The 26,712-nt window shown below is 42.6% G+C and overlaps 1 protein-coding gene across 5 annotated transcripts in view; it reads left to right on the top strand.

The window, feature by feature from the left end:
• LOC143305497 (uncharacterized) overlaps positions 1–26,712 on the top strand; it is a 743,008-nt gene that overhangs the window by 172,587 nt on the left and 543,709 nt on the right. The window lies entirely within an intron of this gene.

Genomic DNA, 26,712 nt, shown 5'->3' with positions numbered 1-26,712 from the left:
TTTTATAGGGACCATGGTATCTTTTGCCGAACTTGCCCTTGCGCGGCTCAACCAGGATATATGCCACGTCCCCCACGCGACCCTTAAACGGATGAGCTGTAGCGTCGTAATAGGCCTCTGAACGCTGCTTAGCTTTTACGAGATTCTGTCCAGCGATGTCTTGCATCTCGTGCAGACGATCGTTTAAATCGCGAACATATCCCTCGTAAGTAGGCAGGTCGTCGCTCGCAGGAAACGCGGTAGGTGCCCGCGCGCGTTTTCCATACACTAGTTCAAACGGTGTAAACTTGGTACCTTCGTGTACCGAGGTATTATAAGCGAATATTGCAAACGGCACTAATCTATCCCAGTCATCAAAATCTCCTAAATAATGAGTAATGTAGTCCACCAATACTGGGTGGCTACGCTCTAATGAACCGTTTGTTTGGGGTCTGTAGCCAGACGTGGTAAGATGATGTATACCGAACATTTTAGCTACGGCGGAAATGACTCGGTTTAGGAAACTCGTGCCTCGGTCAGATAATATGACCTTGGGGGCACCAAATTGCAGGATAAGGTTTGTCACTAGTACGTGGGCTATTGTTTCGGCTCGGATATTAGGTACCGGAACAGCAATGCAGAATTTCGTTAAATTGTCTTGAACAGTCAGTACATATACGTTTATTCCCATCAGGTGTTCTCGGGAATGGACCCACTGTGTCTAAAGATACTTTCGCGAATGGTTCAACCGGTGTATCTGTTATAATCATCGGTTCGCGCGTACGTTTTCTCGATATTTTTCGCGTCTGGCAACTGTGACAATTACGTATGTAGTCTTCAATTTGTTGTCGCATATTTGGCCAATAGAAACGTTCGCGAATTCGCTGGTACGTCTTTGTTACCCCTTTGTGTCCACCCACTAAACTATTGTGTAATTCCGCGATGATATCCGGGCGAATCTCCGTGGGTGGTACTTGGACTCTACCATAGCAAAGTGTGATTTTGATACCTGTTTGGCCGAAGATTTTCCGCAGGGTGCTTGATAATACATCCTGAGGCAAATTCTCGGTCAAATCATCGAACCTAGAGGTTCTGAATGACTCGATTTTCAATTCAGACATCTTCTGCTTTAATTTGCTCAAAGTTGATTCTAGTCTAGCTAATGGTAAATCGTCGTTGATATTATCTTTAACCACGATTGAAAACACGTGGTTGCTACCGCGTTTTGTAACAAAGATCGTTTCAACTTTCAAATCTGGGCCTTTAAAGGTCTCAAAATCGATAATTCCTATTTCGACAAGCAATTTACTAATTGGTGTGAGCAATAAATCTTTACTTATAAAGTGAACATAGTTGTCTGGATGGTAAGTTAAGTTCTCACACGCGAAATGTACTGTTTTCGCGCCTACAGTTGCTCTATTTTCCGGCGCATCTAGATACGGCGAATCGAGGTCTACCAGTGAATCGCTAGTGGATCCCTCGATCGGTGGTAAATCTGCAGGTATTATTATTTGATTCTCTTGCTGTTCCGAAACCTTTTCGGAGAGGCGTTTTCTGTTAGGTGTGGATAGTGCTATTGGTGGAGTTGTTGGTAGATCTGCTGGTAGTTGTGATTGTTGTAACGGTCTATGGATTACTGTATCGGATAAGGTTTTAGTTGAATGCGATAATCCGTCAGGTTGATGTAAATTGTCAACGTCTGCTTCGACTTGGTTCTTATCTGTCGCGTTTTCGTTCGATGGTACTTCAAAGTTTGTTTTTGATTCATTTGTGATCGGTGTTTTGAAACAGTCCTGATCTGAATCTGAGGTAGCGCTGTCGAGTCCTGGAGTCCGGGACACTCCCGTAATTCGCTGACGCGAGCTGAGCCCCAGGCCCGGCAACACGCTACGCCTACGCAGGTAGATCGGTGTTCCCGCGTCAGAGTCAGTGTCTAAGTCTGTCGGATTATCAGTGGTAACATCGGTGTCTGTCGGAGTATTGGACGTTACTATGAGCGTAGGTTTGGAAATATCTAGTGAAGTTAAAGAAACTGGTTGTTTTGCGGACCTTAAGCGTGTACGCGTCGCTATTCCTTCGGAATCTATGGTAGGTGTTTGTTTAGGTCTATTTTTCGTACCGGGAGGCCTACCTCGCCCCCTACGAACGACGACTGCCGGTGTTTCAGAGTCAGATGACCGCAGAGACCCCGATATCGGCAATAAGTTCGCATCACCTGACCTTCGTCGCGCTTCTATAACTTGCGCGGAAGTTGCTAAAAATCCATGGATTAGCTTAATCACGGAAGACGGTTCTTCCTTTTCCTTCTCGGTTTCCGAACTTGATGTTAACGTGAAAGCGTCTGATTTGTTCAGCTCCGCTTCATTAACCGGATTTCTCGAAAACGCGTCCGCGTTGGTATTTAATTTACCGGGTTTATGCACGAATTCGTATTCGTAATCGCGTAGCTTTGGACGCCAACGGACTAAACGTTGCCCTGAATCCTTGATCGAATTGATCCATCTTAAAGGCTCATGATCGCTGACTAGCTTGAATTTACGCCCGTAAAGATAAGGTCGAAAATGCAATACGGCGTATAAAATCGCTAAATACTCTTTTTCGATGGTGAAATTATTTCGCTCTGGTTTTGTGAGCGTACGCGAAAGGTATGCGACGGGTAGATCGTGTCCGTCGATCTCTTGACTAAGTGCAGCCCCGATGGCGAAGTCCGACGCGTCTGTAGTGAGCGTAAACGGCTTTTGAAAATCGGGGTATTGCAGGATCGGTGCACTGCAGAGTGCTTTTCTTAACGCGATAAAAGCTATTCGCTGTTCCTTTCCCCAAACGAAGGGTGCGTTTTTCTTTAGCAGATCAGAAAGCGGTTTTGATTTGGCAGCAAAATCTTTAATGAATCGGCGGTAGTATCCCGCTAGGCCTAGAAATTGACGAATGTTCTTGGCGTTTCTGGGTCGCGGAAAGTTCTTAACAGCGGATATTTTCCTTGGACCTGGTCGGACTCCGTTTCTACCGATCACGTGTCCGAGATACGCGACCTCAGTTCGCAAGAATTCGCATTTATCAGGTTGAAGGGTTAAACCGGCGTCGGCCAGACGCGTAAACAGGCGTCGGACCTTCTTTCCGTGTTCCTCCAACGTTTTCGCGAAGATGACAATATCGTCTAAGTATACGAATAATTCTATGTCTTGCAAACCGCGAAGCAATTCATTGATTAGGCGTTGAAAGGTTGCTGGCGCGTTCTTCAATCCCTCGGGCATTCTAACGTATTTATAATGTCCCGTAAGTGTGCTAAACACGGTCTTGTGACGGTCTTTTGGGTCCGTCTTTATTTGTTGAAAGCCGCTCGCGAGATCGAAAACAGAAAAGTACTGCGCGTTTCCAATTAAGTCGAGAATCTCCGTTATATTCGGTAGTGGATACGCGTCGCCTACGGTCTTCTCGTTTAATTTCCGGAAGTCGATCACCATCCTCCACCTGGGATTGCCCTTAGAATCAGGTTTCTTCGGAACAATCCACAGGGGAGAATTATACGGTGAATTCGACGGAACAATTATCCCGCTAGCTAACTTAGTTAGAATTTGCCTCTCTATCTCGTCCTTATGGACGGGAGGAAATCTATATTGCCTGGTATTTATTGGCACCTCGTCAACCGTTGGAATATTATGTTTAATAAAGGTGGTTGCCTTTAACCGGTCCGTCGGTAGATGAAATCTTTCCGGAAACTCTTCTACTAGATCACGCACGTGTTCACGTTCTTCGGAATTTAAGTGTTCTAAACGCAACCTATTGAGGACCTCGGTAACTCGATCAGCTGTTACCGGATTTTTTGTTCGGTATCCAGGTCGTCTGACTGTTCCGGAAAGTTATGATAGTCGAAGGGAATTAGTTCTTGTGGCGGAACTTTAATCGCGAGGACGTGGCATACCCCCTGGTCGTTTACCGTCACTGCGGCTCTGCCGACATACAAGCCGTCCACCGTGTCCAGCAGGGGTAAATAGCCCTCTCGCAAATGATTATTAATAACGTCAATACCGATCGATTGCCTACTGCGCGCTTTGATGACATAAGTGCGCGGTTTCAAATCTCGACGTTCAGCACGGTTCAACGTATTGTAGTTGATAAAACGAAATGGCTGAATCGGTTCGGTACGTGTCACGAGTGTATTATGCGCGAACGATATCCCGGCCTCCTCCTGTTGAAGATACTCCTATCCCAAAATTCCATCGGTTATCAACGGAAAATCGGACCGAACTACGTGGAAGCGAACACGCTGTCCTTGCACGTGCAGGGTCGTCGTGCCGATTGTACGATCTTTTTGCGGCGTAATGCCTGAGATAATCGTCGCCTCGTGAGTCGCGATTGGTAAGTCGGCTCTCAAAAGATTTAATTTGATTAAATTTATTTCCGCGCCGGTGTCAACAAGAAATAATGCAGTTCCTGGTTCTAAGTCGTCTGAAGGAATTTTCACTATAGGCGTTGCACGTTTTGCTTCTATCGCAAGGACCGCCTCGTTTAAAATTAAACCTTGCTTTGACGCTCTTGCGGGTTTAGGCTCGTCGTCGCGTCCGTCCGGCGAGTCGCATCTAAGTTTAAATTCCCGCGTGGAACTGGTGACGGTGATGTTTGCTGTTCACACGAGGGACCGGGTACCGGCTCCTCCAACGGTGGTATACGCGGTCTTCGATAATCATTACGCGAACGCGGTTCAGGAGATCCGCGCCTTGTGGGCGATCTTCCTCCACAGCGACAGCCTGCACAGTGGTGCTGAGCCGTTCTAGCTGCCGAATCCGCCCGAAAAGTTCGTATCGGCCTCGATGCTCGAAATTCATGCGTTCTACCCGCGTCTCTGATCGGAGATCCGAAATTCGTGCGCTCCGGCGATTGCTCGTGTCTAGATGGCGAAAAGCTATTGTATCGCGGAGGGTACGATCTATCACGATCCAGACTCTGATATCGCGGTTGATAGTCATCGTAATGATCTCTACGCGGCGATAATAATAATCACGAGATGCACACGGACGTTGCCTTTGGCGATTTTCTACCTGAACGGCGATTTCTACCGCGTCTTTTAGCGTTTTCGGATTTTGCGCTTCAACCGCTCTCGCAAGCTCTTCAGGCAATCCATAGACGAACGCATCTACCGCGGTCAATTTTACCGGCTTAATCATCGTGGTAGCCTCTGACCCGTAATCCCTTCTGAGCACATCTTCGATACCCGTTAACAGTGCTCTTATTTGATCGTGGAACGCAAATACCGACTCGTCGCGTTGCATACGTATATCGGTTAATTGTCGATAGTAATCATTAAACGTTTTCTCCGGCGTGAAACGATATTTTAAGTGCCGGACTAATTCTCCTATGGTAAGAAAACGTAGACGGTTAACGCTGTCGCGTGCCTCCCCCCTTAGACGCGAAATTACGAGTCGAAGGAAAGTCCTTCTTCCCGTAGGTGGTAGACTATCGTAATGATATTGTATTTTGCTTATAAAGTCCCGTAAACGGATATTCCGTCCATCAAAAATCGGGACGTGGTGGGCGGCTTGTTGCACGGCAAAGCTTTCCATAACCGTAGTGGACAAATCGCCGTGGTCGCGATCATCGTTTCTATGCGTACCAAAACCGACGTTTCGTGTATCTCGCCATGTATCGAATAATTCACCGGCGTTCTCGGGCGATCGCGGACTCTCTCCGCTCGGGCCTTCGCCAGCGTCAATCGGATTTTGCATTTTGGAGAATTTTAATACGCGAAAAATATATACGGATTCAAATTCAAATATGAAATATATATAGACACAAAACACAAAAATATAACACCCAGTATTCAAATCAAATTAAATCAAAATCAATATCAAAAATATCAGAATACCGGAAAAATCAAGAATTAGCGATAATTGTTCAATATATCGGAAAATATATCAGAAATAATTTATATGATGTGACCCCTTATTCTCGTGGGTACACTCTATTTTTGTTCTCGACACAAGTACAAATCGCGATGACAATGCGTTGGGCGCCAGCCACTTTTCGTGGCGATCAAACTCGAAAATGGGAAAAGGGGTAGAATGGGGGTTGCTACAGGGGATGGGACTCGTGGCACTTACGTCCTTACAATAATTCGCGGGGGAGTACGCGGGGAGGATTGTCTAGGGCTGGGAGAGATCTCAGGGTAGGGAAAGGTTCCAGGAAGTTCGTATACGTTACGCGTAGGAGGGTTCGTAGACGGGACTGATAGGGGTTGGATGAAGGGGCTTAGCAAAACGTAATACCGAAGCGTTAGAACGATACGCGATCACAAATGCGCGCAGGCGAAGGTTGCCGTTGCCTCGAACTCACTCTTGACAATTAATCGAAAGGGACTCACCGTACACACCCACACACTCGAACGTTCTACAACCGCTACTTTACTTCGCTTCTCGAAATCTCTTAATCGCTTTCTACACTCGTTACGCAATGATAGCCTGGGGCTCAATGACGGTTCGCCGTCGCTGCTGCGACGACGAGACCGTCGCGGGATGGTTTTGGGGAGGGGATGGGACTAGGAAGGGGGCCTCTTCCGGCAATGGGATAGATCGATTATCGATTGTCGATCTGCCGGTGATCGGGGTCGATGGGGCTGACTGATTTCCTGCGGCGGCGGGTGGGCTGAGGTCTTCGGGCTCGGCGACAGATGGCTCCGGGTGGGCGTTTGCAAACTTCTGGGCAGCTTCGTCCAATTTTCCGAATAGTTTAAAAGTTACAGCTGAGTGTTTATACTCCGAAGAGGTAACTTTATCAAATTTCAATATTTTTAAAATCCGTCTTTTCCAACTGGTTCACAATCGTTAGTAGTGGTTTGTAGTGATTTCCCTTTCGTTTGTAGTTAAATCGTTTAAAAGTTACAGGCGATTGTTTATACTCCGAAGAGGCAACTTCGTCAATTTTTAATATTTTTGAAATCCGTTTTTTCCAACTGGTTCGGAATGGTTTCTAGGTGTTTGCAGTGACTGCATTGGATACTTGGGCATAAAATAGAACGCAACTTAATGTGTTGGTATCGTGCTTTTCGGAAATCAACTGAAATAAAGGCAAAATCTTCTGGCGATAACCACAAACGGCCTGGTAAAGATAAACGACTCGTTTCGAACCGTCGGGTTTTGGAATCTGTTTTACTAGTCCGCCAGTTGCATCGATACTAATACAGTAATGCTTCGAAATAAGCAAGTGGTCTCTGCTTCGAAATAAACAAGTCGCTATCCCCTTTTCTTTGTTTGAAGTCGCCCGCAAAGTAAGAGGTACGAGAAACGAGTGAGAGGTCCATGAAAGCGCGAAGCCGATGTTTAGGGTAATAAATTTCACGCTCGACTGAGCGGTGACATCGGTTAGTAGAAGAAGGACGGAATATATATAATGCTTTCTCAGTCTGGTATATTTGCTTCGAAATAAAGCATAGTGCGAGAATGAGAGGGCATGTTATATTCTATCCTTGTCCAAAAAATAACATCGCTGCTCGGCCGATCACTTTATGATTTGCCGCTACCTCGGATCTCTCACTCGTTTCTCGCGTTCTCTATCGTCCCGTTTCGAGAACAAAGTCAAGCCGAATAGCTACCTGCTTCGAAATAAGCAACTGTTCGGTCCCGAGCCACTTGCTTATTTCGAAGCATTACTGTACTACCAATATTATCTTCGTTCTGAAATTTTTTATACAGAAATAGCTGTGTAGGACTCCAATACATCACATAAAAATGATCCAGCCCAATCTCATAAATACAGCCATTAAATTCTTCACCATACTTCATGTCCCACACTAAAGTAAGAGCCGCTTTAACTTTAAACAATCCCAACTCTTTATCTTGAGTTTCCTGTTTTATTTTACGCGCAACATCTTCCGACGGTAGGTTGGCCGGTGCAACATCTCCAAAATCCATTAATTTATTAGCTTCATTCCGTCGCCAAGCGTATGTAGATGTACCTTGTAATTCTTTTCCAATGCTCATTCGTCTATCACCACGAACTTGCCGCTTCTTTTCATGTACGATCATGCGAGAATCGAAGGTGGAAATATATAAAATCGGACTGTCTTCAGTCGGTTCGGTTTTACAGTATATATGAATTTCTGAATTGCATTCTGAGCAAGTACCTTTAATCGACAAGAATATCTCGCCAGGATTTCGATTTATTTTTGCATTTTTAAACGCTAAGGGACAGGGCAATTTCAAATGACTCCATAAAATGTTGTATACCGCGTCCGACCAACCAATAACGAGTACGTCGTATTCGCGATCTTTGTATTTTGCGATATTTAATTTCAGACTGTCCCATTCGCTTTTCGACAATGTTATTGATTCGCGCAGAGCTGGTAATACGCAATTTGTTTTACTCATCGACCAATTTCGATCGTCTTTCAAATTGTCTGATACCGTTGTATCGAAACTTTTGTCTTTGGCATATTCCAATGTTTCGATTTTATGTATTTGATCAAAAACATTATTTCTATTTTTTGACAAATAAAGGTAGATATAATCCTTTGTCATTGTACCTTTTAATGTGTTACGTCGCGAGCGAAATACGGCGCGCGACGTACAAAAAAAAAAAAGAAAATTAATTTAATGGTTTACAATACGCGATTGAGAACGGTATTAGCGCTGCCACCAGTCCTAATCGCTCGTGACGATGTTGGATCACTCACGATTAGAACAATAAAAGAGTTGTTAGATAAGTTAATAGATTAATTTAGAGATTAATCGGGTTCGTCCCATACGGGCCCCTCGTATGAATTTGTGCTGAGATGGTAGGCGTGAAAATGAAGGAAAGGAAGTGTTTTGAAACGCAAATGAATTAAAACCGATTAGGTGTAACAAAAATATAATTTCGGCAAAATAAACGTGACAATAAAAGTGGTGAGTTACCAGGAAGTACGAGCTGCTTGAAATACAAAAGAAAAATATATATGTTATAAAGAAAGTATAAGATTATATGAAAATGAAACTATTGATTATTGGATGAATTAGAATTTTGATTAAATAATTCGATGATTCGAGCAACGATGTTCGGCGAAGAATTAAGCGCGAAAAGAAAGGACGGTCCCAGAGGGTATATTACCAGAGCCACGGTTTCGTGGGGCCGTCTTCTTTGCGTGTGAGTCGGAATTTATTTGATAATGTTAATATTCGATACCTTGAGTCGCTGTACTGAACGGAACGATCTAGAGGGAAATTTTCCAGAATACGCGGTTTCGTAGATCGCCCGTTTTGCCTCACTAAATCCAGATTTATCGTATTGGTTAGAAATGAAATGGACAACTTACTAGGGTCGATGTAAAAATAGTATTTGATAATACTTTGAATTATTTGTTTGCTTAATCGCTGGTGTCGTCTAGAAATCTGGAAGTCAAAGAAGAGGTGAGAAAACTGCCACTTGCACTACGCATTCGCGATCGGCCTTTTATTACGGTATTACGAGACGATTAATTACGAAACGAGCACAAAAGAATTGCAAAGACGACGCGACGCGGAAAAAGAAAGAAAAAAAAAATAATTAATTTAGCGGACGGTTTAAAAACGAAAGAGAAAAGGATAGTGATTGAAAAGTGTGAAATTTATCGTATTCGCAAGAGTCTTTAACGCGGAAAACGCGAATCGCAATCTCCCGGCACTCTACCTCTTTCAAGGACTTTACCGGTCAGCTAATTACGACGATTTCACGCGAAAACTATTGCTCGGCGCGAACACGGACTCTCCGCCACGTACCTCACGATTTTTCGACGAAGAGTGATTTGCCTCAATCAAGCGATCGTGTCTCAGGGTTCAACCCGCGATCAAGGGCCCAAAGTGGGGACATCATTTGGCAAATCAGGGTACGTGTCGAAGGGGAAAGCCCGCACGTATAGGTTGGTCTAGGCGCGTTTCCCGAGTTCTCATCCCTTCTTGACCTTTCTTTCTGCCTTCGTCTAACGTTGTCTATTTCTTTCTACCCCTCTAACGCTACGCGGATTCCATGCGTCGCAATTCTAAAGTTTCTGGAATATTCGAAATCTATTACGGCTTGATTTTATTCAAATTTGCTAATCAAAGAGGCTTTTCTAGCTAATGTTCCCGGTATCGAAAAGGTTTAAATTCTGATAGCTGTTAATTTACTATATTGAATGACTATTAATTGAATAATATGAATTATTCCGTTCTTATTCGAGTTTTGGCGGTTTGCGTAAACGGCAACCGGTATTTTATAATCATCGTCAAACCGCGGATCTATGCATATGGTTTGTTGTATTTATCTAACAGTAGACTCGCGTGTTAATTATTAACGATATACATATATTTGAAACGTTTTACATTTAACGTTCCCAGATGTTCGTTGCCGATGTTTATTGCCTTAGTCGACCTCTTGTCTCGAACATTCTTGAACATCGGTTGACAATTTCAAACCACAGCGGTTGTCACGCAAACCCTCGCATTCCATAATCATTCAAACGGTTTCATTCCGTTGCATACCAATCGCTTTTGTTCTTAATTGCATTCATTCCTTGTGGAAGGACCGGCTGACGCATGCTTTGGAGGTAGGAGAGGTACTTCGTTTGCGAGGTAAAACAAAAATCGTATTTCCCTTATTCCGCGCGGTTAAGCTGGGAAACTTCCAAGTGCGTCGCACTGCTTAACCGCGTGGCGAAAGATGTTGATATTACCTCTCCTTAAGGGCACAGACTCCTTGTGCCATGACCTGTATGCGTGCAGTCACACAATCAACGGAAAGCATGCACGTATACGCCATGCGTAAGAGAGACACTCGATTTCGTAGATTTCGTTTTTCGTCTCGATAATTGCACAAATGAAATTTTCACGGGTATAGCACCCACGGGTAGACTTCACCACAGGGTTGTCTGGTCCGTTTGAACGCTAATAAACACCATACGTTGAGAAAAATGATATTTTCGACACTGTAAGATTGAGACAGACGCTGTTGTAAGCAAACAACATGGCTGCCGAATGCTGCGTTCGGCTGCATTTTAGCAAATATTGGACGATTTAATGGTTTTTTCACCCATAGCACACCAGACCACCCTTCCTGGAACTAGCACAGTGTCACTGAAATTCGATTTTTCACAATTTATCACTTCTGGAAGACGTAAAACGAAATTTACGATTTGCACGCATCAGACGTTAAATAGACGGAAGAATAGTTCACTGATTTTCCGTCAGAGGCATTGATGGTATATTTGACCACGTTATCATCGGGGTCGATAAAAACAGAAATCAGTCGATAAATGTAAATTCTAATTTGACAACACAAACAGCTACGCGAATATAGTCAGAAGTATGGCATAGTTGCCGCAACGTATTAAGACTTCTGTCACGCTGTTGCCACATCTGTTACAATTGCAACAGGCTCGAGCCGATTTTGATTCCTGCCAGACATAGAAAAGAAAGAGAAAGAGGTTTGAGAATGAAACAATACATGTACTAATGTGTGCAACGATCAAACTTTTTTATTCATATTTATAATCATGTTTTTCTCATCAATTAAATTACAGATAGAATACTTGAAATGGTATGCCAGAAAGATGAATTATAAAACTTGCACCATATACAGTGAAAACTCGATAAATGTACATAATTATTGTCGGTCCACTTCGCAACTGTTATGGAATAGGAGAATCATTTTTCAAATTTGATTGCCTAGTCAGTAAACACTGATTAGAAAGAGTCAGTAGCTAAAGACGAAAGAGGGACTAAAACCGGGATTTATTGCCTTCATTTAAATGCCCCGTGTCAATGTGACCATACTAATGCACAGAATAAAGTTTTTTATTTTGTACTTTTTGTTAATAAAAATTTCACTATCATGTGGAGAAGATTTTTCTGATTAAAATGAAGCTAAACACAATATAAATCGGTCAACATTTAATAGCATAATATTGGGTTAAATGTTGTGCTTGTGAGTCTTTCTCTCTTTGTTTATCCTTCTTGCGCTATCCTTTTCTATGTTCGGGAACATCAAAGAACGGCGGATTCGTGGTGCTGGTAGGGGTAGAATGAATGAAATAATACACATAACGTAAGTACGCGGCCATAAGACTTATAGGAATGAAAACTACCTGACATAATAATTTCAAGAAGGGAATAAGAAATAAAGAAATGAATAATGAATTTTAATATAATTCTGTCACACTTAGACTGGGACACCCTGTATATGCAGGTACAATTATATTAAAATTCATTATTATATTTCAAATGAAAAAGATTTCAATAACACGTGGCTGGAGTGGCTGTCATGGGAATCGACGATGTAGACGGCGCGGAGAAAGAAGAGGCATTGTTTATATTTATTGATCATATTTCAATCGATAAATATTGTATATTATAGATCAATTTACATGTCTTTATTTTTCATTCCTTTCCTGAAATTATTAATGCCATATAGTTTTTATTCCTATAAGTCTTATAGTCGCGTACGTTATGTGTATTACAGAGTCTCATCGAATCTGTCGTAGCGTGTGAATATATTTACGCCGATCGGCCCTACGTTGTTTCATTCATGATACTCCTTCTCTTTCTCTCGCGCTGTCCTTTTCTATGTCCGCCAGGAATCAAAATCTCGCTCGGCTCGAGCAAATTCATTTTGCTAGATGGTCACAGATGCGGCAACACCGCGATAGAACTCTTAAATGATGTGATTTGGCAACTATACCACCTCACTTTCGTTTCTTATTCTGCATAATGACGTTAGATGTCACACCGTCAAATGTCGAATTTCTCAATTATGTGTTTTCACGATTGCCCGATTCTTTCCAATGGCGCTTACATCGATTCGGAGGAGGCCTCGAAGGAGTCTGTGCCCTTAACCTTAGCGATTTCGAATTTCTATGTGTTTATTGCTACGCGGTTTCGACAAAGCAATCGTTCCAAGGAAGGTTAACTTCTTATTATTTGAAAAGAACTAATTATAGCCTCCTTTGTGTGCCTCGCCTGGGATTATCTCCAAGTGCTGCGCACCGACGAGGTATACAAATTCAGTATATTAAACGGTTAAGCTGTTCAACACTATCAGAAAGAAAATGAAAATGGATGTTAGCCACCGTCGGATTGTTGAAAATAATCCGGACGTAACAAATGCATGAACCGCTTTTATCCAAACGTCATTATCCCATGCCAAAAGTTTACCTTCATTATCAATAAACCAAAGCTCTTTTAGAGCATCATAAATTTCATTCGGCGATTTCATCGGCAATCTAGGCATTTTTATATTCTTATTAAAACTGATTGAAATGAGACCCGTTTGTTTGTATTCGCTGAAAGCAGAATTTTTCGATTCGCTGAAAGCAGAATTTTTCTATTCGCTCGAAGCTGAATTTTTCGATTCGCTCAAAGCAGAATTTTTCTATTCGTTCAAAGCTGAATTACTTTTTGTTATTTGTAATTATACGAAAAGAAACAAATAAATAAAATTGGAATTGTTAAATTACTTTTACGTATTATGCACTCTTCAACGGAATACAGTAAAAGCTGGATATATGTGTTACGTTGCGCGCTCGCAAAGAAGAGAAAGAATAAAATGAAGATAGATGTTAGAAAAGGTATTGAATTTGATTCTTCTTATCTTTGGGCGATGAGAAAGGTATCGCTGTCACCAGTTTTGACCGCGTATGACGCAGAAACGTCCTCTACGGTCAGAACAAATCGAATGGCGGAAATTTAGATAGTATTTATTTCCGTTGAGTTCGTCAGTGTTCTGGGTCCCATACGGGTCCCTCCTTGAAACTTTGTGTTGGGGTGCGTGGATTTGAAATAATACAATGATTCAGGAAATTGAAAGAAATGTTGATACAGTTTAGTGTGCAAAAAGAAAGTAAATTTAATTCAAAATAACTATTGAAGCTAACAGAAAACTGCATTCCAAATGACTATTGTTGAATACTGAATAATTCTGTTTAAATACTGATAATTGCTATTAGATGAATTCAATTAAAACAATACTGATTTACAAGGGTAAAGATGCTTAACCTATTGTTTAATATAAATGTGACTGAAAACGGAAAAGATATTTAACCTTTGGTTTATAATGAGACTTTCTAATATAATTATAAACGGATTTGAAAATGTAATTTTTAATGTAAGACGACTGCCTCGACCAAATTTAATAGGAAAATAGGTTTTTGGTGGTTTCTATCCGTAAGGTAACGACCTGAATGAAGAGGCTCTTACAACCCCCGAAAGGGCTTTACAGGTCGTCCCTGATAAAGTATCGTAGTCGAAACAATCGTCACACGCAAATTCGCGATGGTTCAAAATTCGGAATGTTAATATAGCGAATAAATTATAATCGGTACCTGAATGTGGGAAACGAGACGATCTAAAATGAAGAAACTCTTACAACCCGTAGGCTTAATAGATCGCCCGTTTTGCCTTGTCGAAATTCAATAATAATGCTGTGCTCGACAAATTAGTACAGAACAGGCTTATCGTGAGACTGTAGAATATAATGTACGATAAAAATCGCTTGTGGTTCGCTATGTAGTCGTTGAATAATCGCTGTAAAATCTTGAACACCAAGAAAGATGAGAGGTGGATGTCGCACTAGTACTTGTCGCGCACCCGGTTGCCGTTTATTGCAAATGAAAATTAAATAGACGTAACGCAAGACAATTATAATTTTTGAAAATAGTATAATAAACGCGATGAGTTTAATACGAAAAATACGCGATCTACGAATTAAAAGAAAGAGAAAAGATAGAATTTTAATAGTATGAAATGAGTTTAACGTGCGCGTCTCTGAGTCTTTGCCGCGTATCCGGAATTTCACCCTCGCGACACTCTGCCTAATACGTAGGACTTGCCGCGCAGCTAAATTACACGAAGTACAATCGACAACTCTACCTCTAGACGCACGGGCTCCCGTCACGACTTACTCGATTGTTGGACGAAGAGTGATCAGAATCGATCGCGATCCTAGCCGGAAGGGCCCGTCGCGAGGACGATGTCCTGCATGGGGACATTTCGGCAAATCATAGCGCGTGACGACAGCGTTGCGTGCGTCGCTATTGGTTGAAAGCGCGTGCCAGCTAAATTCCTCTAGCTCATGCTTTCTCTCTCTCTTGGTGTTCCATCCCTGTCTAACGGCTTTTCGGTGTTTCTACGCCGTAGAATTGCTGCAAGGTTCCATGCTTTTCAATAATTTCGTATATTAGCTACCAGCGATGCGAATATCTATTAACGGTTAAATCAGTTCTATCGAGCAATACATATGCAGTTAATGAAGAGTAATCGTTGGATTTTCTAGAATGAATAACGGTTGGCGATCACGAAGTTCTTTCTTTAACAATCGGCTTAACAATTGGCTTCCTTTAACAATTGACCATAATTATTTGTTCGTAGGTTTCGGTGCGCAACACGAATTGCGTTGGTATGCACGTTGTAAGGCATTCGGTGTTCGATTGCAAATTCCAATAACTTTAGTTTTTCCTTATTGTCTCGAATTTCCCAAAGCTATTATAAATTTAATAAATAAATAAAAGTTGGCTAAGCCGAACCCGCAATTACCTTCAAGGCGAGGCAGCTTGACGTCGATTTGTCAAGCGTACGTCCACAGCAGGCATGGGTTACCAACACAACCTTTAAGGTGAATTCTAGATAGGTAGAAGGAATGTGAATCTGGGAGAGGAAATAATAAAGGCACAGTTGGAAAGGAAAATTAGGAATTTAATGGGCATAAAAAACCTCCACTCAGTGAGTGGAGGAAAAAGCCGTCAAGGAGAAAAAATATAAATCTACAAGTCAAATACAATTTAGAGTTGTTTGTGATCGCATTCGAAAGCATACCTATTAATTTTAAAGGAGCGCTCTTACTAAATACTTGAATTCCGGAGCACCACCATCTCGGTGGGAAGTACTGTTCGAATCTTAATAACGTGGGAGATGCCCCATGAAATCGTACCTGTGCAGACAGCGCGACCCTGACGTCTCAGGAACGGGTACAGCCCTCGTTGCGTGTTGCTGTTTGGGCAATGAAATGCCGCCTGATTGGGTGCATCCCAGAGAGAGATTGGCAGGGCAGATCTCCTCTACGAAGGCAGCTAGTGCCTCGTCCAGCTGTGTATCAGTCCGGAAAAGGCCGCGGCCCCGCAGGAACCCGAACTTCGCTCTTATCGTACCAGTACCGTTCCCTTCTTTTTTTAAATCGCCGCACACAAGCCGCCGCTCAACGCATTGCCACGAACTATTATTCCCATGACGAACGCACTCGTCCCTACATCCGGGCCTCAGCCGATTGCTACTGATATCACACGCCTCCTAAACTCCCCGCGTGTTACAAAATATGTTGTGATATGTCGGAAGCGCGTAACGCGCGAACACTTATTAAATTGAATATTCGTCATTACATTTGCAACGTAGTTGGTTCGAGAACGTTCTCACTATTCGAAAATTACCGTTAGGTTTTGGTTTCAGGCAAATTCTCGGAATTCGATACAAAGACTTTTATTGCCCCGTTCGACCCTTCGCCTCTAAACAGTCCTCGAACGCTTGCTAACGTTTGCTTGCAAGGGTTCTCATTCCTCGCTCTCTCGTTCATACAAATATTCAATACGCTAGATTATCTCGCGTTCTCATTCCAGCATTCAATTCATGCACACGATCGGATTAGGGACCGACTGGCGCCCACGTGTGAAAAAGAGGAGAGTATCGGTTATAATTTCAGAAATAAATTGATCTTTACGCTTTTGCGTAGTTAGCCTGAGGAGACCCCTATAATGCGAAGCACTGGCTAACCGCGCAGCGAACGCTGTTTATGATACCTCTCCTCGGTCGAACCGAGTTTTTCTATTGGTCATGAGATCAAAGGTGCCGACACGGAGTGAGCCTACTGTTCTTTCCTATACTGTGGTCCAGCCGTCGGCTCGCGTGAAGGTGGTGTACGCGACCGCGAATCGCGCGTTCTTGCAGGGGACGGTTCCCGTTTACCATCCGCTTGCATACTCGGTCTCGTATGCATATGTTGAGGATGCGCGCAACACGGGCACGTTCGCTCCTCTGTAGTCGATTCTTTCCTGTGTAATATTCTGACAGGACTCGGTGTTCTATCACGTGGATATGACGTGTTACGCGACGTTTCCATAGATCGAATGGGCGAGCTATACCTGAGGTACGCGTAACTTCGATTCCTATTTGGACTATCATTATAACGTGGTTGGTAGTCGTAATCGTCATTTCCACGGTAATCGCGTTCGTAAGATGGACGATGGAGATCGTACGATGTGGATGGTCTATCTTTTAGGTGCGTTTCTACTTTCAGAGCGATATCTAATGCGTCTACTAACTTTTTCGGGTCTCGGCTCGACCTATTTCATCCGGTAGACCGCGAAGAAATGCATTTAACGCGGTGGCCGTTACGGGCTCCATGATATCGGATGGTCGGCCTCTGTATTCGATCTTAATGAAATCCTCTATCCCGACTAATAAAGCTCGAATTCGGTCATAATACGCGTAGACGGATTCGTCTCGGTACATCCGAATATTGGCGATTTTGAAATAGAAATCATTATACGTTCTCTCCGATGTGAATCAACGTTTCAAGTGTTTCACCAATTCCGAAACGGTTTCAAATTTTAGTCCGTGCACGCTGTCGCGAGCTTCCCCTCTTAATTTAGAGATTACGAGTCGTACAAAACCACGCGTCGACGTTGTCGGGAGACTTCCCGCATTAAATTCTACTTCTGCAAGAAAATCTCTTAGTCGGATGTTTTTCCCGTCAAAAACCGGCACATGTTGAACGGCCTGCTGGACGGCGAAACTTTCTATTACCGAAGCTGTGAAAACCGATTCGTTACCCTCCCCGGTATTAGTTCCGTCTAATAAGCTTGCAATGCCCGTGCTTTTGCTGGGCCCTGCCTCAGTCGGATTTGGCATTTTGAAAACATATGCAAATATTCAAAAATATGCAAAAATGTGTTCAATTGTACGCGAAATGCAATATATACACAATATATATATGAAAATTACACAAAAATCAATATAACATATAATATTCAATTTACGTGATAATTGTTCATTAATCGGACAGTTAGTCCGACAATAAGTGATAAACTATCAGAAATCAAATCGATAAACCGACAAATCAATAAATCTTGAAAGATGGAACTTTTAAATAATAAATAAATATGACAAAATACAGTTAATTAAAGATATTAATAATTAAATCAGATCAATTATAGTTTCAATGAACAATTATCACATAACACACATAAATGAAATACACAATAAATATATAAATTGTAACACAAAATATAATACTGTAACGACCCAGAGATAGGTACGTCACTGCCCCCACGTATAGGGAGAGCGGTTCCCTTAGAAGGCGACTCGTATGAATGTATTAGGGATTATAGGTTCGTGCGGTGTGCGGTTGAAGAGTGAAATCCAAACATTAATGTGCTAGACTAAAGATTTATTCAAATAGGTAAGTAATTGATAACTGAATATGCTAGTTCTGAGTATAATATATAATAATAACGTTAGTATAACAATATGTGCGGCTAGAATATGAAATATAATGAGAAATTATAATTAGTACGCCCTAAATTAGAAAATACTGTGAAAAATATATAATTAATAATTAGTATTAAAAATAGTACGCGCCTTAATCTACGGATACAGCCAACACTGTACAATCACCAACTACGCTAAGTATTGGAAACTGTACTTCAGTGGCTTGTACGGTACCCTCAGACACGAGCGGACTTTGCCTACAGGTCGCAATCGGTTTCTGGACTAGCCAGAGCTATGTTAATACAGGCCGTTTCAAGGAGCTCCGCTTCTCGCTAGCTCTTTGGTGTACCGGTTAATAATTCTTAATCTTTTTTTGATGGAAACAATTGAAATTTGGGAAAATGGAAAAAAATGCTTTATTCAAAGTATGTACCTTCGCTAACTATACATTTTTCCCATCTGCTCTTCAACTTGTGGATGCCCTCCCAAAAAAATCGTTCACATTTTGAGACGATCCAATCATCGAGCCATTTTTTGACATCTTCGTAATTCTTGAAATGTTCCTTCGAAAGTGCGTAAGTCATCGATGAAAATAGGTGGTAATCAGAAGGGGCCAAGTCTGGTGAATACGGCGGGTGAGGCAAAAGTTCCCAGCCAAGTACAGATATTGTACCTTTGACCGCTTTCGCCGTGTGTGATGGGGCGTTATCGTGCTGCAAAATGACTTTGCCGTGTCTTCTAGCCCAATCTGGGCGCTTTTCGATCAATGCATCGTTCAATTTTATCAGTTGTTCATGGTAGCGATCGGTATTAACTGTCTCACCTGATTTCAGAAGCTCATGGTACACGACACCCTTCTGATCCCATCAAATGCATAGCATTGTCTTCCTTCCGAAGCGGTTCGGTCTTGCGGTCGATGTTGATGATTGTCCTGGATCAACCCATGACTTTTTGCGTTTTGGATTCTCAAAGTAGATCCATTTCTCATCTCCAGTCACGATCCGATGAAGGAAAGACTTTCTTTCATGACGAGAGAGCACACTGTTTTTCGCTTTTCCATTTGTCTGTAGTTTAGTTAATGTGGTACCCATTTTCCTACCTTCTGGATCTTGCCCATGGCATGCAGATGATCGGAAATGGTTTGTTGACCAACATTCAACTTCTCTGCCATTTGTTGTTGGGTTTGTGTATCGTCTTCGTCCAACAGTGCCTACAATTGTGCATCTTCGAATTTCTTCGGCTGGCACGTGCGTTCCTTGTCTTTCAAGTCGAAATCACCACTTTTGAATCGTCTGAACCAACGCACACAAGCGTTTTGTGTTAAGACATTATCACCATAAGTTTCCGCAAGGATACGACGGCTCTCACTTGCATTTTTCTTTTGATTGAACAAGAAAAGCAGTACATGCCGCAAATGCTCTTTATTTGGTTTGAAACTAGACATGTTTACCACAGAAAAAGAATATGACGCTAACACAAAATCGTTTGAACATCAATGGCGTTTTGAAAGGTATTGTCATAGTAACAAAATAACAAAAGAATATAGATCGTGAACATGCTCATGCTTCCAATGCCATCCAGTGCAGAAATTAAGAATTATTAACCGGTACACCTACTTGGGTATTGGCTTAGTACAAACACCTGGTTAAGGGGGTAGACACGGGTAATGCAGCGAGGTGACATTACCGGCAAAAATGGGCCTATTAATGGGTTTACGGGAATCGGTTATTTGTCCTTATATGAGAACACTTATGGCTGAGTGAGGGCTCATTCGAAAGAGGAAAGTCCAATGCAGGGGGCTCAACCGATGGTTTAACGGGATTGTGTTAATATCTAATAATATGAGTGTCCAAAGTAGAGGAAAAATCGAGAAAATACGCCCGTTGAATCCAAGTACATCTTAGGTAACTATAGGAGTTTTGTGACTAAAACGATTTGTTGAGCCCCCTTCATTGAACCTTCCTCTTTCGAATGAGCCCTTATTCAGCTCAAGATCTTCTCATATAAGGACGAATAACCGATTCCCGTAAAAGCATTCCCAAAGACGAGTTCCGCCATTATCTGGATACTACAGAGCAAGTTACGTGACAAATTTAGTTCAGCTAGTAGTTATAAGGTGGCGTCTAAGTAGAAAAGCTGCCGATTTGGAATCGTAGTCAGAATCAAGCGTTAGCTTGATTACGTCACTCGAACTGTGCTGCGAAGGCAAGCGAAAAAGGCAACATCGATATGAGCGAAGTCGTACCCGACAACTATTTTCCATTGTTCGTGAAATATCCGGACTACATCTAAATGTTCGAGGAAGATCGTTTCCTGATCGTTCAGAGTGGAGAGATGATATTTTTCGTCGTTGAGTTCGTTTGCGATTACCAAATTCGTAGCCATAATCGTCAGCAAAAGTGGGACAATCATGAATTTCCCGCTATGTTCCATGATCTGAAATTGATTGTTTAAAAATTTTGACGTTTGTTCTATGGTGAGTGGTTGGTTTTCCATATTCATTTATTCTGACGGAATGATTGTCTATCGTCTCGATGACCTCGAAAGGACCTCGCCATTTTTCTTCTAGTGGTTTAGCATTATAATGTCGTATAAGGACGAGGTTACCTCTATGGATGGGTTCAAGGTTGTTGCGTTTGGAGATTATTAATTGTCTCGATTATTTTGTTTTCGTGCTGTAGCTTAAGGTTGTCGATTTGTTGCTTGAGGGTTAGGTATTCGTCCTGTTCGTCGAGGATGCTGTTAGGTTCGTAACCTAATTGTAATTCGAATGGTGTATATCCCGTGTTACGATTGATCGTGCAGTTATAATTAAACATGGCTTTCGGTAGGAGAAGGTCCCACGGGTTTTCGGCGGTTTGATAGCATCTAATATATTCTTTTAAAATTACGTGTGATCTCTCGTTCTTGCCGTTTGATTGAGGGTGGTAGACAGACGTAAGGGTATGTCCCGAGCTCATGAGATTGCAAAATTCTGTGAATTCTTGCGACGTAAATTCCTTTGCGTTGTCGGTGAGCATTTGTTTAGGTTTCCCGAATATTCGTAGCCACGAAGCCCAAACGGCTTGTATAATGGCCGCAGTGGACTTATCCGTTAGAGGTTCGCACATGATGTACCGCGTTAAGTAATCCTGAATTACCAGTATGTACCAGTATGTATGTATGTACCAGTCTCGTCTAGCGGTCCTACAATATCTAACGAGATTTTATCGTTCGGTTTCGCGGGAATGTCAGTCGCCTGTGGTATATAAGTCTGTCGCTTCGTGTCTTTATTCCTTTTTTTTTTTTGATCTAGAAGAGGAAATGCATTTACGCACGCGCGGGATGAATCCCCTTTCGTCTATTCGGCTAGAGAGGGCCCGGGCAGTGTGGGACTCATACCCGCCCTGAAGGGGCAGCCTGGCGCCCGTTTGGTGGGGGCAAACCCAAAGAGGCAACCGCAGAAGGGGGCAACCTGGCAACCCAACCCTGTGGGTGGGATTTGGCCCAAGAGTAGGTCACAGCCCAGAAGGGGCGGCCTAGTCGGGTAGTCCGGAAGGGACAGTCCCGTGGCTGGATATACTACCCACTAAAACCTCTCCTCTACGTGGGCCGCCGGTACCTTTTCATCCTTTGGGATCTATAAAGAATACCGGCGTAAAGCCACAACGGCGTTTTGGCAATTCAACGCTTTTCGCGTTATTCCGTCCTCCCTTGAAACGCCATGCGCAAGGCATCGGGCATCGCGGATCCGCGCCGTTGCACCTCCGATCAAGCGGTAGGACATTTTCAACCTGAGCATCAGCGCAGGAATTTTTCTTCAGTGACGACCGGCACGGGGCCTCCTCCTGGATCGCGCCTTCCCGCGTGATCGCCACCCCACTTCGCCTGCCTAGCACTTTTGCCAGGACAGGGGTTGTTCTTATCCTTGCAGTCATCACGCCCACCTGTCCTTCCACGAGGACAGGCCATTTTTCTTCAACCACGATCGGTACCGGAGGACTTTCCCACTCAACGGGTGATCGGGCCGTGTGTTCGCCTGCCTGGCACTTGCCAGGACAGGGGTTGTTCTTCAGCACGGCCAGGACAGGGACATCATATTTCCACAGTTGACCGTGCCGATCTTCGTCCACCTTGTAGGTTGCTGATGTTGTGCCTTATCCCTGAGATCATCCTTACGCCCACCTGTCCTGCCACGAGGACAGGCCATTTGTCTTCAACCCAGACCGGCACCGAAGCTCCTGCTCAACGGGTGATCGGGCCGTGTCTTCACCAGCCTGCCCTAAGCGAGGTCAGGGAGCTTTCTCTTCGGCCACGACCAGGAACCGGAGCTCCTGCTCAACGGGTGATCGCGCCATGTGTTCCGCCTGGCATATATGAGCACAGGGCTTCTTCTTCGGCCACGATCAGGAACCGGGAAATCCTTTCCCCGGTTGACCGCGCCATGTCTTGGTACGCTGCAACCCTCGATGACTTGTTCCATACATACTCCAGACACACACACACCACTCAAAAAAGAAGCATAAGCAGTGTCACCAACCACCAACACTAAGCACGTGGCGTCATCGCGTCGCCAAATCGACCATCGAAATAAATAAGGGAGGAGAAAATATAAATTAAGTAAACCGCAAGATATTCAAATAAATAACACGAACTCTGGGTAAATATACCATCAGCATATGAAATATCTTAAATATATGTAATGAAAACAACGAGAATAACAATTGTAAACCTGTTTAAAGGAAATTCCGTAAAAGGAAAAGGAAATCTGACTCCACACAACGCCCAATCGTGGAAACGGCTGACGATGAGCGATCCGTCGATTATTGCCGAGAGACCAGTCCAAATCAAATTTCAAAACATGAAGCAATCAGTTGAATACCCCAGAATTAAGATTAGTGATTAGAGCGATAACAAGTAAGAAGAGTGCAAATTGTGTAAAATTTGACAGAATATAAGGATTATAAGGATTAGTATGTACAACCGAGATCGAGCAAAATAGCTTACATAAACCATCATAACGCCCTAGATCATTATACCGCTGTTACGTCGCGAGCGAGAGAGAGAGAGAGACGGCGCGCGACGTACAAAATAAGAAAAATTTTTTATTTACGTGAGGTTAATTAAATTACTGGCTGATACGCGGTTGAGAACGGTATTATCGCTGTCACCAGTCCTAATCGTTTGAGACGATGTTAGGTCCTTCGCGATTAGAACAATAAAAGAGTTGATAGATTAATTAATAGTTAATTAAGAATTTAATTGGGTTCGTCAATGCTCTAGTCCCATACGGATGAATTTGTACGAAGATGGTAGGCGTGAAAATGAAGGGAAAGAAGTGGTTTGAAACGTAAATGAATTAAAACAGTTTAGGCGTAACAAAAATATAATCTCAAAAGGTAATCGTGACAATAAATGGTTGGTTAACAGAAAATGCGAGCTGTTTGAAATACAAGGGAAAATAAATGCATTGTTAAGAAAGGTTTAGATTATATGAAAGTGAGACTATTGTTTATGGAATAATTAATGTTTGATTAAACGATTAAACGATTCGACGATTCGAGCGACGATGTCGTATAAAGAATTAAACGCAAACAAAAGGAAAGAACGCTCCCAGAGGGTAAACTACCAGAATCACGGTTTCGTGGGGCCGCCTTCTTTTGTGTGAAATCGGAATTTTCTAAATATTTTAAATATTCGATACCTTATGTCTCTATTGTGAACGGAACGATCTAGAGGGAAACTTTCCAGAATACGCGGTTTCGTAGATCGCCCATTTTGCCTCGCTACGTCCAGATTCGTCGTATTAGATAAAATGAAATGGACAACTTACCAGGAAACAAGATGAAATAATATCTAATAATAGTGAGTGATAGACGCTTTCTTTTGCTGGTGTCGTTGAGAAATCTGGAAATCAAAGAAGAGATGAGGAAACTGCCACTGCACTACGCGTTCGCGATCGGCCTTTATTACGGTGTTACGAGACGAATTCAAACTATTACAAACGAACATAAAGTATTTTTAAATCAACGCGGCGCGGAAAAAGAAAGAAAAATAATTAATACACGAGACGGTATAAAACGAAAGAGAAAAGATAGAATTTGAAGAGTATGAAAAGAATTTAACGTATCCGTTTGAGTCCTTGTCACAAAACCCCGAATCGAAACTCTCTCGACACTCTGCCTTGAAGAGGACTTGCCGAGCAATCTAATTACGCGGTTTTGATTAACAACTCTACCTCTATGCGAACACGGGATCCCCGTCACGCACCTTGCGACTTATCGACGAAGAGTGATTTGCCTCAGTCTAGCGATCGTGTCTCAGGGTTCGACCCGCGATCAAGGGCCCAAAGTGGGGACATCATTTGGCAATCGGGGTACGTGACGGAGGGGAAATCCCGCGCGTATTGGGCTAGTTGGCCGCTCTTCCTAGTTCCCTCATCCCTTCCTGGCTTTTCCTTCTACCTTCGTCTAAGGTTGTCCATTTCTTTCTACCCCTCTAACGCTACAACGGATTTCATGCGTCGCAATTCTAAAGTTCTGGAATATTCGAAATCTGTTACGACTTAATTTATTTGAATTTGCTAATTAAAGAGGCTTTATCATGATATTTCCGGTATCGAACGAGGTCTTCATTTTATTAAAAATATTTGGTTTACTAGTTTGAATGACCATTATTTGAATATCGTTAATTATTATTCATACGTTAATTGTTCTGTTAATTTTGTTGTTTAGCGGTTTACGCGAGATGCAGCCGGTGTTTTATAATCGTCGACAAATTGGATGCATGCGTGTCGCATTTAATTAACATTCATTCCGCGCTCATTAGTTATTAACATTCTTATTCGTATCTCGACGATTTACGTATATTCGAACGTTCTACGTTTAACGTTTAACGGCGATGTTTATAGACTCGGTCGACCTTTGTCTCGAACATTCGTGAACGATTTCGAACTACAGTGGTTGTCACGCAAACCCTCGCATTCCAATATCATTCAAACAGTTTCATTCCGTTAAATTCCAATTGTTCTGTTCCAAATCACATGCACTCCTCGTGGAAGGGTCGGCTGACGCATGCTTTGCAGGTATGAGAGGTACCTCGCTAATAAAATAGAAGAAAATTCTTTTTATGTTGCACGGTTAAGTTGGGAAATTTCCAAGTGCGTCGCACTGCTTAACCGCGCGGCGAAGGATGTTTATGGTACCTCTCCCTAAACGGTTTCGACTTTCGAAGTTTTTGTCGCTGCGTAGTCTCGACAAGGCAATCATCCCAAGGAAAGGTTGACTTGTATTATTTGAAAGAACTAAATATAGCCTCCTTTGTGTGCCTCGCCTGGGATTATCTCCAAGTGTTTCGCACTGGCGAGGTACACAAGCTCGGTATATTGACGGTTAAACTATTGAAACTAACAAGAGAAAAGAAAAAGGAGAATTATAATTTTAATCTCAAACTCCTTTCTTGTGTTCTCCGTGAGGAATCACTTCCAAGTGCTCACACACCCGACGGAAGAGCACAAGATCGGAGGAGCGCGAACAGGTAACGATGAGAAGAAAAAAATTAGCAAGGCCCTTCCTTGCGCCCCTCACGTGGAAAGTTCCAGATGCAGCGCACCCGATGAGGAACGCAAGGTCGGGTTAAATGAAAATGTACCCGGACGTAACACCGCCAACCCAGTATCAATATATTAAATATCAGAATACGTAATTTAAACTTCAATCTCAAACAAGTAACGCAGCGCAATGCATCATGTAAATGCTACCAGGTCACACAAAATGCGGCATTATCATGGCCCCGTTTGCATATCCCCGGAGAAACCTAATACTAAGGTACTGAAAGTACAAAATAGTAATGAAAGATAGAAGATAGAAAAAAATTACCAGTTACCAGAACAGAGAATGACGGGCCATGTTGCATCAATGCAGTAATAAGGAACGACCACAGTAAAACAGTCAAAGTAAATTAAATTAAGGTTGTGGAACTTGTAGCGTGAACCATGCAAAGTTAAAATTAATGGACATTAACTCCCTGCACCCCACCCAAAGTAAACCGCCCCAGATCCCATCAAGGCTAATTGAAATCCAACACGCCACGCAGGTATAAGTTAATAAAATAATCGTAATTGAAGTTAAATTGCCATTGGCAAAAGAGTAGTAAAATAAGCAACTGTAGCAGCGAGAGTGGACAAGTTAGTTAGGGAAGTATAATAGTAAATAGTAGAAGACACAATCAACCTCCAATTTAAATCAGCCACACAACACTGCGTTGAGTTCTGCTGCATTGAGGAATAACTAAGAGGTAATGA

This window comes from Osmia lignaria, chromosome 8, assembly GCF_051020975.1.
Source record: "Osmia lignaria lignaria isolate PbOS001 chromosome 8, iyOsmLign1, whole genome shotgun sequence".
NCBI classification, from domain to species: domain Eukaryota; kingdom Metazoa; phylum Arthropoda; class Insecta; order Hymenoptera; family Megachilidae; genus Osmia; species Osmia lignaria.
The sequence above is the reverse complement of the archived record's forward strand: the minus strand, read 5'-3'. Positions and strand labels throughout refer to the sequence as shown.